We start from the raw sequence: 18,849 nt of genomic DNA on the forward strand, positions 1-18,849 counted from the left end.
TAGGTGCCCACTGCTGACTGAAATGGTGGCCATTACTTTGCAAAGAACAGTCTAGAACTGCTTTGCTAATCCCGGGGCTTTGAACATGGCTCTTTGGCACACAGAGGGTCTTGAGCATGGGAGGTACCTTGGCAGACAGGTCCAGCACACCCTTTAAAAATGTTTATATCTGCTGAATTCTAGATCCAAATCCTGTCTTCACTGGCTTCAAGAATCCTGTCTTCACTGGTTTCAAAACTGGGATGAAGGAGGCTCCTTAGTGGAGAGCAAACCAAAGAGGTATTTGGAACAGGGATAAGGGGATGGATAGAAGTCAGGGAATGTCTCCAGGGAGAAATGATCTTTGAGTTGAATCCAAATTGGTGGTCAGGATTGAGTTACTCAGATAGACATATGTGACATGGTATAAGGGTGGGCTGAGGGAATAGCAGTGCAAAGGCCTAAAGAGATGTTTGGCGAAAAGGCTCAACCAAATCTCTGGACATGCAAAACCAATTAATGGACTGTGAGAAGAGTGGTAATCCCTTGTCTCTCAAATTTGAATTATGTAGATAAGTGCTTCAATTTTGTGCCTGGTATGTACCCAGTCTAAGCATATGTTTATTGCCTAACATAGATTATCTTAAATTTTGGTTGGTAGGTAACAATGCTGTCTGAATTTCTGTTTTGTTTTTTTTTTTTCTTTTGAGACAGAGTCTCGCTCTGTCACCCAGACTGGAGTGCAATGGTGCGATCTTGGCTCACTGTAACCTCCGCCTCCCAGTTTCAAGCGATTCTCCTGCCTCAGCCTCCTGAGTAGCTGGGATTATAGGCATGTGCCGCCATGTCCAGCTAATTTTTGTATTTTTTAGTAGAGACAGGGTTTTACCACCTTGGTCAGTCTGGTCTCGAACTCCGGACCTTGTGATCTTCCCGCCTCAGCCTCCCAAAGTGCTGGGATTACAGACGTGAGCCACTGCACCCTGCCACAGTGTGAATTTCATTAACTTTTCTCCTAGGTTTTTATCAAGAAGGGCATGTGTGTGTGTGTGCACATATGTGTCTTTAAACTCATTTGTTAATCTTGCTCATGTATAAATAAAGATCACAGATCTTGTTTATGTTAAGAGCTGTGAGATTTTGGCGAGCTGCTGCTTCTGGAATGTATATGTAGTGAAGAGCCAGCATTGCATACCAGAAAGAACTCACGTTTTGTAGTTAAAGACCTGGGGACAAGGCTCAACTTGGCACTCACTAACCTGTGACTCTGGGCAAGTTGCATAACCTCCCTGAGTCATAATATTTCCCCTCTAACTTTGTGGTAATAATAAGGTTATTTGGCTCATTTATCTCATAGAATTATTTATATAAGGCAATCTATTTGAAAAATCTTTAAACATTATAAAGCACCTTGTAAATAGGAGGCATTGTTATTCTAGAAAAAGTATACTTAAAAATGTGACAGGTTATGTAAGTGAATGGAGAGGCCCTACCCAAGCTGAATATCATTTGAAAATTGAAAATAGCATATTTCAAATATGGCAATATGGATAGACATTCAAAAGTTTCTGAGAGCAGTGAAAATTTATACTTATTGTGTTGCAGGTTTATAGTTCAGAAGGCATTTCAATGTTGTACAAATTAAAGAGAAAGTCAGCCCCCCCCAAATAAAGATTGATAACAACTTTTGATTTTTAGAAAAGAAGACATAAAGTGAATTTTCATGAAATATTTCTTGGTAACTCACTTTGTAATATTTTTGGAAATTATGTAACAATAGAATTACTTTCCAGAACACAGTAACAAACTTTCCCCAAAATGTTTTGTTTAATTAAGAAGGAGCTAAGTAACTGGAGGAAAGGCAAGCACATTTTATATGTGACAAACAACTATCTCACACATTAGTTTCAAAATATAAGACATCTAAAGGTGCATATCAAACTCAGCATTAAAAGTTATTGAGATCCTTTGCCATAAAAATGATTTCCTTATATTTTCTAGAAACTCAAATTGGATTCACATTAAAGAAGAGAAGGATGGATTTTTTAGACAACACAAACCCAGGAAGGGTTTGAGGGGTGAAACAAACTGGGTTATGGATGAACAGCGGGTAATTGGAATACAGAATTGAAACAGTAATTAACATCTTGGTAAGTTACCCACCATAAAATGCTTTAGAGCAAGATAGATTTTTGTTTTTCTGTTTTTTCTTCTATTTCTTCTTTTCTATTTTTTTCTTTTTTCTATATTGTCGTGTAGGACACCCTCTTTTTTCCTCTAATTTTGAGATCCCCATGAATGAAAACAAAACAAATATTAAAATATTGCATAGGAACAACACAAATGGCTTTGGTAATGCACAAACTGCAAGTGGATTGGCTCTGTGTCAGCTGGTGCATGTAGGAAGCTGAAGAATATTTTCTTGCCAACGTTTTGGATCTTGAAAATACAAGACTTATTTTTTGGTGGGGGGTGGGTGCAAGGGTGCAATCCAATTAAAAAAAAAAAGACTGTATGACCATTGTGTAGGAAGAGCTTCAGCCACCCTACGGCAGACAGTGAGTTGGTGTTCCACAAGTAACTGGGGGAGATGAAGGGTACATTGTAGTCAGGGGGAGTCTCTCTGGGCCTAAAATCACTATAGAACATTTTTCCAAAGTACCCTGGTGTCTGCACTGATCCTGAGTGCTGGCACTTGCACTTTGTCACCACATCCATCTCAGAGCTGCCCCAGTGGCTGGAGACCTCTTGAATATCAGTATCATGCTGTCCCCCAACCTGGGGGATTCGTTTTCCTCCCCTGCAGTAGACATTCACGTGAAGGTTAATCCACAGTTAGGAGTTACTTAACTCAAGCCTCAGAAAGCATACACTGCATCTTTAAGAAATAGTTTACTTGTGAATCAGTAAACGTACTAGACAAAGCAGCCATTACTTATGCATTCCTGCATACCCAGCAAGGTGAAAATAATAGAATAAACATCATATACTTCATTATGATATCGGTTTACACTTCCAGGGTACACAAAAAGAGGCCATTTCATCAAGCTAATTGCCTGAAAGTAAAAGAGAGAGAACTTTAGCTATTAGTCTATTATGGGGCTTTTTTCTTAATCACAAATAGGGGCCGTGTGTCCCTGGGGGGATGTGTATTCTAATTTACAATTGAACTACAGATCAGAGCAATCAATCTTGGGCAGCACTTTTACAGTGTAATTGCTGCAACATAACAAATAAAAAAAAAAAAAAAAAAGAGAGAGCGAGAGAGGAGAAGAAGAAGAAGGCCTAAGCTGAGCTTCAGCTTGAGGTGGAGATATTTCCAGGCACTAGTTCAGGGTGGGAGGGAGGGAAGAAATGCCACAAACATGAATATGCAATGAGGGCTCATTAGCGGCCTCGTGTTGCCATGACGAATGGCATTATCCGCGGCCTGGTGCTGCCTAAACATGAATTTTATAACGACCCATTTATCATGACTTGTCATGGGCTTCTGTACTGTACTTTCTTCCAGCTCACACACCTTTCCCTATTATGACAGTAGAAATCTTTCCTTTTATTATTATTGTTTCCTTTTGTATTGATTTCTGGCTCTTTCAAGTAAGTTGCATCAAACAGAGCAACATGCTAATGAGTGATTTGTGCCTTCAAAGTTGAAGAACTAAAACTGATTATTCATCCCGTCTTCTCTGTAGTCATATAATTGAGCACAGAGTTGGGCTAAACTTTGAAAGAAATTTCTTGATGTGTGAGTTTTTGTTTTTTGTTTTTTGTTTTTTTTTGACTGTAGCATCTTGACACTGCAGATTTTTTTAAAATTTAAAATTAATGAAGTTATCTTCCTTTCGTTTATTTTATTCCCTTTTTTGTACTTCCAGAATCTTTTAATATCTTAAATGCACAACTCAAAAGTTTCCATATCTCTTCCCAAAATCTCGGAGCCATTACAGAAAAGTGTAAGACTAAAATGTTTCAGAGATTTTTAGTGCTTAGCATTTTACAAGTGCATGAATTGATTTCTCACTTAGAAACCCTCTTATATTGTACTGAGGAATGTTGGTGAAAAGCTTGTTCTTTGATAATAACTTCCTAGGATATACATTTTACTAACAGAAAAAAAAGAAAGTGGAAGCAATCTCCCATAATGAAAACCATGAGATCTGTTTGAATATTCAGCAGCAACAATTTGCTCTATGTGAAGGCTTGAGTCTTTGCCATTGGCCAGGAGGGAGGAGGGTGCGTGTGTCTGTCAAAGTTAAGTCTACCAGTCAGCCAAGCATAGGGTCCTAGATTGGCAGAAGTGTCCTATTGTAATCAGAGATACAGTGTGCCTTACGATTAGTCCGTTTAGTACCATGAAAAGGGTAACACTAAAACTATTTCTCAGATTTAGCTTGGTGAAACATGGCAGCACAAGGAAGTAGAATCTGGTATTGCTTTGCACATCCAGGGATTACAGTCATTCCTGTATTTAATTTGTGAACAGTAAATAGCTGACAAGGTCTTTTTAGCATGACTGTCTCTACTGTGCCCTCTTGGATTTCATTTTAATAGTAATGACACTTTTACATAGTAATACTATTTATGTAACAATGATATGTAAAACTCATGATAAAATATTCTGTGTATTACTGATAATTTTATATTCATAAAGGATTTTGCCCTCCCCCAGTTCTTGTTTTTAGATCCTTGGGTTCACTAGAATGGGGTCTGTTATTTAATTTTTTTTTTTTTTAAGGAAGAGAAAATTGGGGCTCAGAGGTTAAGTGACTGGCTCAAGGTCACACAGAAAAATGAGATGCTGGGGCTCAGCATCAAGTTCTTAAGTCCCCGGGTCAGTGCTTTAATGTACCCAAAGTTGCAGAGCAGAAATTATTGCTAAAATGGCAGGTAATCTCTTTTAGGATTTAATGATAAGTGAATGAATTGGGAAAAGAGCCCATTGAAAAGATGACCATCATTTACACTTGAGAGCCTGTTATTTTCCAAAGCTACTTACTAGGACTGAAATTCGCATGTGCATGTCAATTAAAATTAAGTTACCATTCAAACCATTTAGGTTGAATTAACTTTCATCATTTAAAAATGCAGATATGAAATGTTTTCCAACATAAAGACTTGGGCATCATCCTGGATGGTGATCTTGTCTTACAAGTCCACTGGGCTTTATATTTTTGTTTCTGAAGAAAATATCCCTGTTTTCCTCGTGAATGAATGACAGAGGATTTTTAGAGATCATTCTGTGAAGAAGGGAGTGAAATACTAGCAAATGATATTAAAGAACACTGTGATTGTGACTGAACAGATTAAGACTGTGTCTATACGACACCAAACATCTGGATGAAAATGGAAAAAAAAAAAGTAAAAATCCTTGATGTTCTGTTTACTTGATACCATACATCTGGATCTTTAATAACATCTGGATTTTTGACTCTTTTCTCCTCCTAGGTTTCATCTGGGTGTTTGGCATCATGTTCAGAAATGAGAAAGATAAAATTCAGCACTATTATTACTGAATTAGATAAAATGATTGTATTTAATTAACCTGTAAATATTAACTAATTATTCTGTTTACCATAACATGTAATGAATATAATTCTCCACCAGGCAAATAAAGACAGAAAGATGTCATTAGGTGATTTAAGCGTAAAACTTGGCTTAAAGCATATTTAAATCTTGGTCATAGTTTACTAGCAGTAATTTCCTTGGGCAAAAATCTTTTTAGGTCCTCAGACAACCATTTTTTCTTCTGAGGAATAGATTTCCCTGGTTCTTATGAGGATCTGTTCATTTACAATGTGTTTTGACAGTAGTAAAATTTAGTAAACATTCAGTAACATATGAGATACATCTAGTAATAGATGTTTTCTTTGCCAAGGGAGTTATCTAGGGCTGATAAAAATCAGTGTAAAACCCACTCTCAGAGCAGCCTTCTGACATGCCCGAGGCTGAAGCCCAAAGAGGAATCTACTGAAACTGGATTTCAAAGCCTTTGTCGCAATGAAAAGCACCTTCTGTGACTGATGTTTTTTTGTGATCTCCTCTAAAAAAGTTATCATAATTATTGAACATTTCCTCTGTAGCTTATTCTCAATCCAATCAGTTATAATGAAAATAGTCTGCTTGCTTTTCATATTCTTAAGTTTTCAAAATGATTAGTGCTTCCTTGAGATATCCCATTAATTGGACACACAACCCAGATGAAAAGGCTGAAACCCAAGAGTTTATAAAAAAACATAAGGTTGTTACAATTTAAGTGCCTTCAAAAGATCTAATTTGATTTCTAAAAGCAATTTTGCAGATGTGAAAATTAAAGGCACGCAGAAACAAGATATAGTTTAATGAATGTGTAGGTTAAGAAACATTTAGAGGTTTCAGTAGTTTTACTCTGACTTTTTGTTTGTTTATCTGTTATGTTGGAAAGACTGGGCCCACAATACAATATAAATTACTGAATTTTATGTGTCGCTATTTCGTTGATCAAATTGTCCCATTCTTCCCAACATGTTTCTGAAGGAACTTGGTATTTCTGTCTGCAGATTTTCAGGTCCAGGACCCGTCAATCAGATTTCGGATTCTAATAAAGTCCAAGAGTCTCTCCACTTTAGTTTGTCTTAGCTGTTTCATCAATGAGCCCCTCCCCTGTTCCCAGCAAATTGCACACTTATTCCCACTTAAAAAGAGAAAAAAAAAAGAGAGAGAGAAAGAAAGAAAATAATAATAATAAAAAAAACCCTTCCCACTGATTCTAATGACATCTTCAGTCATTAATGAGTTAATAAAAATCTCGAAGTCATCTGGGCTAGATAAGAAGGAAGAAAGAAAAGTATTGTACTGTAATGACAGGCTCTCGAGCTGCCCTCTGAGATGTCATGGGTCAGTCATGTTAAGAATGTGTGCGTCCAATCATCTGCTGATTTTTATCAGCAAGCCCTCCAGCAGGAGCTGACAAGGGCCAGTTTGGGAGTCACAATGAACAAACAATGACTTTTTGGATTGTTGGGGGCTGTGTAATAGAGTGAGGGGTTTACATAGACTAAAACATGATGACATTAGCAATCAATATACCAATTACTGGACAAGTTATTGGAGGAGGCATTCACGTGTCTTCAGCCTGCTTGCACTTTGAAGGGGCCTCTAGCAGGGAGAGTCCATGTGTCCAGAGGCAGGCAAAGGTTCAAGACCTCAGGCCCAGATCTAAAAAGCAAGCCCCTCTTCTCAGGTTGAAGTAGCCCAGAGCTGCGTGATTTGAATCCCCTGGGGAGTTTATTAAAAACACAGATTCCCGACTTTCCTTCCTGGAGATTCCATCTCAGGAGTCTGGGGCTAAGGGTGGGACTTAGTGTTTTTAACAAAGATTCCAGGTAATCCTGATTGGGGGTGTTAGGGAACTGCTGTACAGTTGTAATTCCCAAAGTGCTGTCCCCCAGCCAGAGCAGCTGCATTCCTATCATCTGGGAGCTTGTTGCAAATGCACTTTCTTGGGCCCCTCCTTAAACCCACTGAAACTGAAACTCACTAGGGGTGGGGCCCAGAGATCAGTGTTTTAACACAGCCCCCAGGTGATTCTGATGCACTCTGCAGTTTGAGAACCAAGGCTGCAGTACAAAGATTCTGCCAAGGTGTTGCAACACAGCTCTGTCATCTGTAGCCTCTGAGGCTCCTCATGGGTAATTTGTTACTTGTACTAGTTAGAGTGCTGGAGTTTGCAAATGATTTACTTAAAAAAATTAAATTAGAGTAGATCCAAGATTATCTTCACAATCATGCCACTCTCACTTGCATACTGCTAGGCGTTCTTGAATGATCTTGATGTATGAGTGACTTTGATTATAGAATAGGAAGAATAAACATAGCTTTTGTCTATTATTTGAAGTAGAAAGAAAGAGTGGATTTGTACATAATCTTAAAAGAAAAGGAGTCCATAAGAAAAATAAATGTACATGAAGCATTTATTTGATGTATGACTAATATTTATCTAGGTAACCAGTGCCATTTGTGAAACCCGTGGGCAAATTAGTGAGGTCTACTGTTTTTGTCTTTGGTAGCCACAGACCATGCAACATGTCTTAATTAGAAGAGGAGAATATGCATGGCCCAAGGTCAGCATATCCTTAGAAGAGGAATGGCAAAGACCTTCTTGCAGTTGGGTTGGGACTTCCTTTATTCAGCCAAGGGTCCTCCTAAAGGGGCTTGCTAAACTTTCAAAAGAGGTGGACTCGTTTGTCAGCCATGCAATAGATTTAAATCAGTGTTCTCCAGAATATGTTTGAAAGAGTAATTCCGTGTCTCAAAACATCGATTTACAAAAATGTCCGGGGTCAAGTTAGAAAGAGTAGATTAACCTGAGTTAAATAGGAGTGTCTGCAGCAGGGCTCCCAAAAGCCTCCAGCACATTACAACGCACTGTGAATCCCCAGGACATTTGATCTTCAATAGATTTGATTACCCAAACCATTTTATAAAGGAGAAGCTTGTAGCATTGGAGTTCAGGGAATAGACTTTCAGGAGACACAGATTTTTATCTCCTAAGATGGCAAATACCTGTTGGTAGAAGCTAGTTCTTTTATATGTTGTATAGTAAGGAACCTCTTCCTTTATTCTAATTTTTCAAACCCTCTGTGTCTGGCATCAGGATTCATTATGTGGTGGCTTGATGCCAGCAAAAAGGTTCATGTGACACTCACCAAAGAGTTAAATAAGTTGTCCAGTTGTTGATGGTTTGGTTAAATTATCCCTGAATTTTTGGCATATCTCCCAGAAGAGGTACTCATAAAAAAAAGAAAAAAAGAAACCAGGGTTTTACTAAGTGAGATTACATTGTGTTTTCATATATGAGAGATAATTCCAGTGCAACTACTTGCCTGTACCCAGAAACTGGTTGCATAAGCAGATGGGCATTGGACTGGGCCTGATGTTAGAAAGTACTTCTGCCCCCTCCATTGACAGAACTTCCCTGGTCTTTTCTAGTTCACAGGGCTCCAGATGGCCATAGCTGTGTCAGCCATCTTTGTCCCTGCACTGGCTATTTCTGAAGGTGAAAGGTTGGGGATATGTATTACAGAGGGCAGGCCAGGAGGGATATAAGCACATTACTTGTTGTAAAATTTCTTTTCTAGAAGTTATGGCCAGAACTGTGCATTAATGCCAAATGTTAATTCTTGCCGGGGACATGATGTCTTATAAATGTTATGAAAGAATATCATTTTTCCTGTAGCAGTGCAGGTACTTTTAAGGCCGTGTTAAGAAAAGGGCTAGTTTCCCCATAACATCTGCAGGTCACCTGCTTGCTTGTAAATCGCCTCTATGCTAACATCCCTTCCAACTGTTACACAATAGTTAGAAGAAATTGTCACATGGTAGAAAGAATAGAACTTAGCTGACATTTGAAAGATGTGTAAAGATTAAAAGCAAACAAACAAAAATTCCTCCAAAATAAAACAACCCCACCACCCTTGTTAATATTTGTCACCTTTTCTACATAGTTTTACAAGTCTCTGCAAGACTCAGAACTCATTAGGATGTGTCTCTCAACTAAAAATAATAGAGCAGATTCAACTTTGGGAGGTCCTAAAGCCCTTTTTTCATCTCCTTTGTAAATATATCCCCATAGACACCACATGTGCTTCCAAGCTTTCCAGACACAAGGCATTTGTATGACGGGATTCACTCTACACCCTCGCAGAATAGAGCAGAAGTTCAACATAGTTAACAGAGATCTACCCACCGCTGGTCTGGTTTGTTATGTAGTTGAATATTTCTCCCCTTTATATTCTTTGAAATGTTTTGAATTAAAATAGCTTACTCAAGGTCACTGAAGGCATATGGTCCTGCTCAAAACTTTAAACAAAACATTAGTTTTTACAACCTTTTGTAATTTGGTATTGTATACAACATAGTTATATGCAGAGTTTCTGTAATCTTTTCAGTGGGTGACAGAAATATGAGAAGCAAATTTATAAGCCATTTAGTGAAGCATTTAATCAATTTCATGCATAGGAAATAACTCCGATTGCTTTGCTTTATCAATCTTTCTCTCCAGCAAAACTCTTAAGTCAACAGGATCTCTAAACACTGCCTGGGTGGGGGAGGGGCTGGGGGCGGGGTGGGGAGCAGGCAGGCACCTTTCCCTGCACACAAATGTCAGCGACTTCAAAAGTCTGCCTAAAACGGGCTTGCCAGCATCTATGAGGCTTCTGGAGGCTGTTAATGTGTTTCAGAAAGAAAGCACGGGTCTAATGTTTAGAGGAAGTTTTCAAGGCCTTTTACTGTAAAGTTATTCATTAAACACCCTTTTCCCAGAGTGACTCTCACACGCTCAGCAGTGCAGACTGTGTTCAACATTAGGCTCGAAGAAGTAGTTTTGTAAAAACTGTTTTGGTGGTTATTACTTTTAAATACATGAAAACTGAAACGACTCACATTAAAACTTAACTTCTGAATTAAGGAGTTGAAGCGATGTGACCAAAATACCTGAGATTCACCAAAGGGTCCTATTACAAGCAGAGATGTTTTAGCGGTTTTCAGGATACTTGAATTGTTTTTTAGAGTTCATGTTCCAATTCTCTTTTTGAATTGCTTGAAAGATTAATCCATCTCTTGGCTACATAGTGAGTTAATATTTTCTTTTCTGTCATGTGCTAGAATGTCTCTTATGACATTTTACCCCAAACACCATCAAGTTTTTAAGTGAAAAAGTCATAAGGGAGCAAAAGATGATTTTGCCAATAATCATTATCTGCTAAACTGTATTAACATTGCATTAGCTCTACCTTGTCCTCTAAAATGGGAACCGATATAAAGGTATTGCAGATATAGTTTCTAATTTAGAAAATAATTTGCTTCCACTGATTTTTGAACCTAGAAAAATATTCCAGTGAATAAATTCTAGTCTAGTTCCGTTTTTTTTTTTTGTTTTTTTTGAGACAGAGTCTTGCTCTGTTGCCCAGGCTGGAGTGCCAGTGGCATGATCTTGGCTCACTGCAACCTCCGCCTCCTGGGTTCAAGCAATTCTCCTGCCTCAGCCTCCCGAGTACTGGAACTACAGGTGGCCACCACCACGCCCGGCTAATTTTTGTATTTTTAGAAGAGACGGGGTTTCACCATCTTGGCCAGGCTGGTCTTGAACTCCTGACCTCGTGATCCACCCGCCTTGGCCTCCTAAAATGCTGGGATTACAGTCGTGAGCCACCGCGCCCGGCCTAGATTCTTCAGTTCTGATTTTAAATCGGCTCCATTCCTGGACCTCATCTCAGTCTCCTGATGTTTCATTCTGCCTTTTAAATATGACATATGCAAGGATTTGCCTGTGTTGGCAGTTCAGTGGCATGCCATTGATATTTATTTTGCTGTACTATTTAACTTGTGAGGGTCCCATCATTATATTGGACAGAGTTGCCTTGATAATCTTGCATAAAATTGGCAGCTCTTCGGGAAACTGGCTATGCAAGTAGCTTGGCTGATTTGTCTATCTCTCTGTCTCTCTGTCTTTCTATCTCTCTATGTATCTATTGTTCTATCTTTCTATTGTTATTCAACGATTAGGTCCTGCATTACACCAGTGCCTTTATTGACTTTTTTAAACAATCATTTTGAAAGAAAGATATCTTTGGTGTAAGATCTGATATTTAATGCGAAAAAGGACTCCCTAGAACTAAGAAATTTAAAATTTTCAAATAAATTTTGAAACACCAAACAATTACCATATACTTATTCTACTTGTAAATATTAAGGTATTAGAGGATAAGGCTAAAGTGCTCTTTGCTATGACTTCTTTGCCTCCCTTGATGTGATCTATGTTACCAAGGCTCTGCCTCTTGCCAGTCCCTTTTCTGTCCAAATGAGTCAACAAAATGTGCCACATTGTATGTATCATTTTGCATTTGTTATTTTCAGTTATCCATGTTTTGGAGATCTTACCTGGTTAGGAGAAACAGGTATACCCCATTCTTTCTAACTGCTTAGAGAATTTCCCATGATGTGGGTAGACCATGCTCTCTGAGTTTTTCTCCTATGATGGGCATGTAGATTCCTCCTACCTTTTCACTATTATAAATAGCACATTAGTAAATATCCTGGTACATACTTCCTATGTACTCTAGTATTCCTCATATGCTCGTATGCATAATACAATACTCTTATGCCATGAGTACTTCTCTACATGGACACTTAAAGTGAAACTGCTGGGTCATAAGTATGCATAGTTTATGTTTTACTAGTTACTGCCATATTATCCAGCAATTTTAATTTTAAATGAAAGTCCTACCATAATCTCTGATACAGCTTTTCTCAACTCTACTGAAACCTACACATTGCTACAGCCAGTCTCATTCTCTGTTAATAATTTTGCTTCTGCTTCTCCAAGAAGACGGAAACCATCCAGAATGCCTTTGCTACTGAGCTTTTCCTTTTCTAGGGCAAGCTGGGGCCAGGCAGGCTAATCACGGGGGCATAGCCAGATGTTCAGAAACAGGGCTACTCAGGGCCATTGAGGTGACCAGACATTCAGAAACTGGGGGGCATCAGGTCAACAAAAGAAGCCTGTTTGTCTTTTAAAAATGCATCAATAAAGTCAGTGACACATTTTCATTTTGATCATAACACTGATGTCCAAATTCAAACAATTGTCTCAGCCAGTTTTATAGCTGAGGCCTACACATTTTTACTATTTTTCAAAGACAGCCTTGGGGGCAAGGTAGAAAGACTTATAATCAGATTTGTGGTGATTGTTTAGGATTTAGGGCCCAGGAAGGGGATGCTCCTGGGAACAACTTTCCTTGTCCCCTTCACCCAGTGTTTTTCTGGTCCTCTGCACAGTGTTTTACACCCATGACCTCCTTCCTAGTCTTATTGCTGCCTCTTCATTCAGACTCACCTTTAAATTGTTCTGGTGGCTTCATATTAATTTGTCTCTGCTAGTCTTCTCTTTCTTCCATCCATTTTACCCTGCTAAATCTTCATGAAGTACAGATCTGGTTTTTAGTATTTTTGTTTGTTTTCAAGAGACAGTGTCTCCCTCAGTTACCCAGGCTGGAGTGCAGTGGCACAGTCATAGCTCACTGGAGCCTTGAACTCCTGGATTCAAGTGATCTCCCACCTCAGCCTCTGGAGTAGCTAGTACCACAGGCATGCACCACCATGCCCAGCTAACTATTTTTTATTTTTCATGCATATGGGGTCTCACCATGTTGCCCCAGGCTGGTCTCCAATTTCTGGGATCAATCCATCCTCCCACCTTGGCCTCCCAAAGTGCTGAGAATGCAAGCACGAACCATCCTTCTGCTCCCAATCTGGTTTTGATTGGCTATTGTATAACATAGCTTCTTATTACTTGTACTCTTTATCTTGTCATTCAAAGTCCTCCATGATTTTTTCCAAAATTGTCTTTTAAAACTTCCTTTCTTCTTCTCTTTTATGTATATTTTAACTTAGCAAAACGAAATGGTTACCCTTCCCTGAACTTTCCTGCTTCTTTACTCTTCCCGTGGCCAGAATGCCCTTTCCTCAACTGCAGAAAAATCCGTGTCTTCAAAGTCAGGCCACTCCATGAGGCTTTTTCTGTCTTCCTCATTTTCCACCAAATGAGTGTGACTGTTGATAGAAGACAATGACAGGGATTAAAATAGGAGAGGGAGGCCGGGTGCAGTGTCTCACGCCTGTAATCCCAGCACTTTGGGAGGCCAAGGCGGGCAGATCAACTGAGGTCGGGTGTTCGAGACCAGCCTGACCAACATGGAGAAACCCCGTCTCTACTAAAAATACAAAATTAGCCGGGCTTGTTGGCACATGCCTATAATCCCAGCTACTGGGGAGGCTGAGGCAAGATAATCGTTTGAACCCGGGAGGCGGAGGTTGTGGTGAGCCGAGATCGCACCATTGCACTCCAGCCTGGGCAACAAGAGTGAAACTCCGTCTAAAAACAAAAAAAAAAATCGGAGAGGAAAACCAGAAGTCAGAGGTTGGGCTAACCTCTAAGTCCTAAGTGAAATGGCTTGATCCAGTATAACTTAAATAAGGGTTACACACATTCTAAGTGATGGATGTGTTTTCCACTCCACAGTCTAAAACAGAATGTGAAAATGTAATCTAATTGTAACTGTATTAAAATGTTATGCTACAGTTAAGTCTCTGTTCAGCTCCTACTCTAGTGCAGGCATCTAATCAGGAAATGGCCTCCTGTATAACCCATGGATTGTTTGTAACTCAGAACCCTTAAGTGCAATGAAGCTAACCCCATATATATTAATAACATATTTAGACTATGTTATGTATACCAATTCAGAGATGAAAATGATACTTTGAGTCTATTAGTAGAACATGTACTTTCAGCTGATTTTTAAGATAAAAAGGATCTGTTTTATACAGTTGTCTCTACCCTTTTCTGCCTATTCCCCCTGTAACTAATAGTATACATTTATGAGAAGCCTCGTGGAAGTTAGCCATGGAATCCTGGTCTTGCACGAGCTTTTTTTTTTTTTATTTAAGGATCACTGTCAAATATTGGGATTGAATCTCTCAAATTAGCTTTTAGAATTTATGTATAATAATGAAAAATTGGAAGCCAACTATATGTCCAAGAATAGTAGATTGATTCCATACATATAACATATCAATATTAAATATTATATGGGCTTTAAAATGTTATAAACTCTATATTAATATTGAAAAAAGTTTTAGGGTAATCTTAAGGACAGTTAAAAGGCAAACCCGTATTTAAACTTAACTTTATATGGACTGTGAACTTGTCAGGGTGATAGATTGAGAAGTTATTTTATTTCTTTAAAAAGTTTTAAAATGTGGGCAAGGTGCATTGGCTCATTTCTGTAAACCCAGAACTTTGGGAGGCTGAGGCAGGCAGATCACTTGAGGTCAGGGGTTCAAGAGTAGCCTGGCCAACATGGCAAAACCTCATCTCTACTAAAAATACAAAAGTTAGCTGGGTGTGGTGGCACATGCCTGTAGTCCCAGCTACTCTGGAGGCTGAGGGAGTAGAATTGCTTGAACCCAGGAGGCAGAGGTTACAGTGAGCCGAGATTGTGCCACTGCATCCCAGTTTGAGTGACAAAGCAAGACTCCATCTAAAAAAAAAAAAAAAAAATTAATGTTATATTGAGTGGACATTGAAATCCAAGCATTACAGTAGCTGTATTGCTCCTAGCTGAGTGGAGAGAGCTGGATCAGAGAAAGCGGATTCTGTCTTTTCCTAGCCTCAGAAAGGCAGCTGGAAGGGTTCCCCCAAAACTAGGGAAGAGCACACATTGCTCTTGCAAACAAGGAACTTGAGATGGGTAAACTTAAAAACCACCCTGATTTTACTTGAGGACAGTGGTTTAAATAGACACTTATAAGAGAAACCTGAAGCCTCAGTATAAGGGTAGAACTCATTATAGCTATTCCTGCTACTAAAAACACACCCAGATATCCTGATTTTTATAGACTGATTATCTTATGAGAGAGGATGAAGAAAACTAACCAATGGGATTGCCAACGCACCTTACTAGTCTTTGAGGAACTGTAAAAAATGGAAGAATTAGTGGAAATTTAGAGATATGCAAATGATGTTTTACTTTCCAAAAATATTCTGAAGGTGAATTTTGGAATGAAACACTTGATAGCCCATGAATTAGATGTTGAGCTTCAACAGAATTGAGTATACATTTTTAATTGGATATTTGGTAAACCTTTATCGGAGGATGATGGAAATCTAGAACATTAGACTGAGAAGGAAGTTGGAAATAGAAACAGTTCACTTAGATCCCTCATGGATTCACTAAAAGCAGCTCAAGTCATGCTGACTTATTATTTTTTTTTCTGATAAGGTGAATGTGTGGTAGTAAGGGATACTATAAACCAGAAAACTGTAGTCTCTTCAAACTGTAAAGTCTAGAGGAAATCACCAGGGGATCTTGTTATTTAACCAAATGCAGATTCTGAGTCAGTAGATCTGGGGTTGGGTCTCAGTTTCTGCATTCTTAAGAGACTCCCAGGTGACACGGATGCTGCAGGCTCATGGGCCGTACTTTGAATAGCAAGATTTTAGACCATGGGCCCCTAACACAGCTTGTTAAAAACCGGGTTTATGCCCCCTATGTCCAAAGTGTCTGATTCCACAGGTACAAGATTCTACTTTTTTTCAAGTGTCCAAGGTAATTGTATTGCATGATCTCGTAAGGAACTATAGCATCAGACACTACATAACTAGTCACAATACACAATATCATTATAGTTCTTTTTTATTTGATTTGATTTTTTAAGACAGGGTCTCGCTCTGTCACCCATGCTGGAGTGCAGTGGTGTAATATCAGTTCACTCACTATAACCTCCGACTCCCACGTTCAAGCAATTCTCCTGCCTCAGCCTCCTGAGTAGCTGGCACTACAGGCACCCACCACCACACCTGCCTAATTTTTGCATTTTTTAAGTCGAGTCAGGGTTTCACCATGACCAGGCTGGTCTGGAACTCCTGACCTCTGGTGATCTGACTGCCTTGGCCTCCCAAAGTGCTGGGATTACAGGTATGAGCCACTGCGTCCAACCACTATCATTATAGTTTTTATAGTCAGTTGTATTTATAATTGATTGGACCTTTTTTTTTTTTATTCTAGATAAAATTAATTACTTCTACCATAGTACAACTTCTTTACCTTGTACATTATTGCATATTTTATGTTTTATTCTTGCACACTTTGGCTCCCAATAGCCATGCCCTTTTACCAACACACCCTTAATAGAATCTGTATGCACAGTTACATTTTTTGGAATGGAATTGAGCATTGACTTGTTCTACATCCCTAAGCCTCAGCCTCTCCTATGGTCAGTGAACACGATAATACCTACTTTATTGGGGATCAGATAAGAATAACGTGAAAGAATGTCCACGGCCTGACCTTGTAAATCTGTAACTCTAGGTTCTAGGCTGTTCCCTGCCAAATTTGACATGGCCTCAGACAAATTGTCAGATGTCTCTGATCCTCTCTCTTGCACCAATAGCAAAAGAGCTTTTAAATGTATACAGTGCTAAATAAACTTGAGCGAGTTTTATTGTGAGCAGTAGAAAAATGCATTACTTTTTAATTTAATGAAATGAATATCCAAAATTAATTGAACAGCATTAAATTAATTAATATATCATTAATTTTTACACGAATTCTCTCCATTAGCAGTGTGTCTTATAAATGTTTGCTAGAGGGGTCTTATATGTAAGCATTACTCACTGGCAGAGGATTCTCACCTAATACATGTGCTAAATTTCCATCTTCTTGCACAATTCTGGCTGAGGATCATATTATTCCAGCCTTAGTTGTCCCCGACGTATGCAGGAATTTCTTTCTTTTGTATTGTGCAATCCATTGTGAAAGCACAGTGCCATCAGCGCTGCTATGTGTGTGTTGCTAGAAGTATAATTTTCTATACCTGTTTGGCTTGGGCTGGAGAAAGAAACCAATAATTGCATGTTGACCTTGCTTGCTGTTTCTAGGGCCACTATATCCCACTAGGCTGTAAAATCAGCATTTCTGCGATGCCTATCTTATTTGTGCCATTCTTTACCTGAACATTCTTTCCTATGGTGAATTTCAGAGAGAAGAAATACACATAACTATTTTTTAAAAGCTAACTGACCTAAATGAAGACCTAGACTGAAGGAAGTCCAGCTGCCTACGTTTAAATATAAATTCACAATGACCCAGATTAATAGACCTTTGAGCCAGAGAAAGGTTGAAAATGGTGAAGGCAACTGAGATACAGTAGGTGAAGAATAGGGGCTCTGGGGCCACATGGCCCGCGCTCTTATTCAGCTCCACTGCCTTCTGTGTGGGTAATCTTTGGTTAGTTAGCTCACTTTGCTAAGCTTCAGCTTCCTTCTCTGTGCAAACAGGATTTAAGGAGGTAATCAATTCTGCTAGAATCTATACCTGGCAGAAAGAGAGTTTAGTTTTTCCTCCCAAAGCACTATAAATGCTTAGAAAAGTCTCAAGCACACAATAGGTGCTCAGTTGATGTTTGTTGAATGAATAGCTTTCTTCCAGAATGATAGAAAATACGTGTCTTCCTTAAGGTCCTGCAAAATGTTTTTCTACGTGCCTTCTCTCCTGCGCACTCCTTCACTGGAATGTTTTGATTGTTCTTTAACAGTGAATGGCCCCAGCATTTTGTTTATCATGCCAGAGATAAACCAGGGCACGATTAAAAGTCTAAACCCTTCCGTGGGCTTCCACATCATCTGAAGTGTTTATTGACTTGAACTAAAGTAGATGCAACAATTTGAAGCTTCAACCAAGTTTAGTCTTTTTTTCTCTTTTTACTGTTTACAAAACAAGATATTTTATGGAAGTAATTTATACATTGAATAGAAGAGGGCTATTCCCAATATTATCTTTATCTTGTAGACATAAATAACAAACAACTCCGGTAATCAAAATTTACTGCAATTGTAATAGATTTTGGCAGAGTTTATGTATTGTATGCAATGCTAACATAATGCTGAGTTTCAAGGATAGAGGCCAGGATTCCTAGTTTGGCTTTGTTAAATGGGGGGAAAAAATCACTACTGTATTTGTAGTGTTTACTACATTCAAGAGATTAATTCTCATAAATAAAATTGTTTATACCAGCTTCTAATCAGAAAGTTGAAATTATCTGTGGCAATGTAGCCCACTAAAAACTTGTATACTATGAAAATATTTCAATAATTAATGCATGCTCCATCTAGAGTAATCGACAGTGAGGTCATAAATGTAATGGGCCATCTGTGTTTGATTTGTACATGAAAATGCTTAAAGGGATAGGCAGGTAATTCAAGCTTCCCTGGCAAGGAAGATTTGCTCCAACTTCTCCAAGTAGCAGTGCCATTTATTAGATTTTTTTCTTTTTTCT

The 18,849-nt window shown here is 38.7% G+C and overlaps 1 protein-coding gene across 5 annotated transcripts in view; it reads left to right on the forward strand.

The window, feature by feature from the left end:
- LOC103886059 overlaps nucleotides 1-18,849 on the forward strand; it is a 46,378-nt gene that overhangs the window by 17,009 nt on the left and 10,520 nt on the right. For 2 of the 5 annotated variants that reach the window (XR_002523218.2, XR_002523219.2), the window contains 2 exons: nucleotides 184-279; nucleotides 1,981-3,310. The exons of 1 other annotated variant lie outside the window; for it this stretch is intronic. The gene's annotated coding sequence lies outside the window, so the exon portion shown is untranslated. Of the gene's footprint in view, nucleotides 1-183; nucleotides 280-1,980; nucleotides 3,311-18,849 lie in introns of those variants that run through there. 2 more of the 5 variants (XR_649462.4, XR_002523217.2) reach the window with 1 other exon arrangement.

Source organism: Papio anubis, chromosome 7 (genome assembly GCF_008728515.1).
Source record: "Papio anubis isolate 15944 chromosome 7, Panubis1.0, whole genome shotgun sequence".
Taxonomy (NCBI): Eukaryota; Metazoa; Chordata; class Mammalia; order Primates; family Cercopithecidae; genus Papio; species Papio anubis.